Below are 864 nucleotides of genomic sequence, written 5' to 3'. Positions count from 1 at the left end.
TTTGACATCATAAACTGTTCATCTCGCGCGTGCTCACTCGCTCGCGCGCGCTCTGTAAGAAAGTCATCGCACTAGAGTTTTCGCCATTAGCTGGCCGATTTTTGACAAAAAGGTGTTTTCCCCCCCTCGTTTTTTGCTTTGATTTTGTTCCTCACTCACCTACGGCTCTCTTGTGAAATTGTGGTGTATGGAGAGCTATTTTATGGGAAAAACGTTTAGAGATGTTCGCAAGACAAAAATTGAACCTACAACACGGGGTATTCCCAGGCGTCACCCATCCAAGTACTAACCCCGCCCGACAGGGCTTAACTTCGGTGATCGGACGAGAACCGGTGCTTTCCCTGTGGTATGGTCGTAGACGAGGAAATGGGGTCGAAATTCTGCTTGTTATCGGCCAGGTTCAGGCTGTAAAGCGGCCACATCCTGATGTAGGCGAATTTGAAATTCTAAAGCCCTAGTTTCGTTACTCTAACCCTAAGAAATCGATACTCTAACCCTAAGAAATTGTTACCCTACCCTAAGAATGGTTACCCTAACCCCGAAGTCGTTACCTAACCCTAATGTATTTTCCTCAACCCAGTTAACACATTGAGGAGCATCGATTTGAAGCACTATTCCCTAGGGAGGGGAGGGAGGGGTCCCAAGAGACATAACGTGTCCTAAAAACCTATTATACAATGTTTTAGCTCCGTAGGTGCGTGTATCTGGCTTTAAAATCTTACAGTGAGGAGATACCAAACGGGTCAGCCTCTGGGACCGTCTGCGGGACTCGCAGGGCTTGTGGGGCGACCTGCTACTATCCACCATAAACCGTGGGAAGGATCCCTCGACCACCCCCCTCACCCCGGGCATGCTTCGGCATCG

General features: G+C 49.0%; 1 non-coding gene across 1 annotated transcript; it reads right to left on the bottom strand.

Annotated features, from left to right (window-relative positions):
* Window positions 1–242: 242 nt before the first annotated feature.
* On the bottom strand, window positions 243–360 carry LOC136281471 (5S ribosomal RNA). The gene has a single exon (XR_010717791.1). It is a non-coding gene; the product is annotated as a 5S ribosomal RNA (ribosomal RNA).
* Between the last annotated feature and the right edge of the window lie 504 nt (window positions 361–864).

The sequence above is a fragment of the Pocillopora verrucosa genome, chromosome 5 (genome assembly GCF_036669915.1).
Source record: "Pocillopora verrucosa isolate sample1 chromosome 5, ASM3666991v2, whole genome shotgun sequence".
NCBI lineage: Eukaryota > Metazoa > Cnidaria > Anthozoa > Scleractinia > Pocilloporidae > Pocillopora > Pocillopora verrucosa.
Note: the sequence above shows the minus strand (reverse complement) of the source record. Positions and strands in the feature narration are given on the sequence as shown.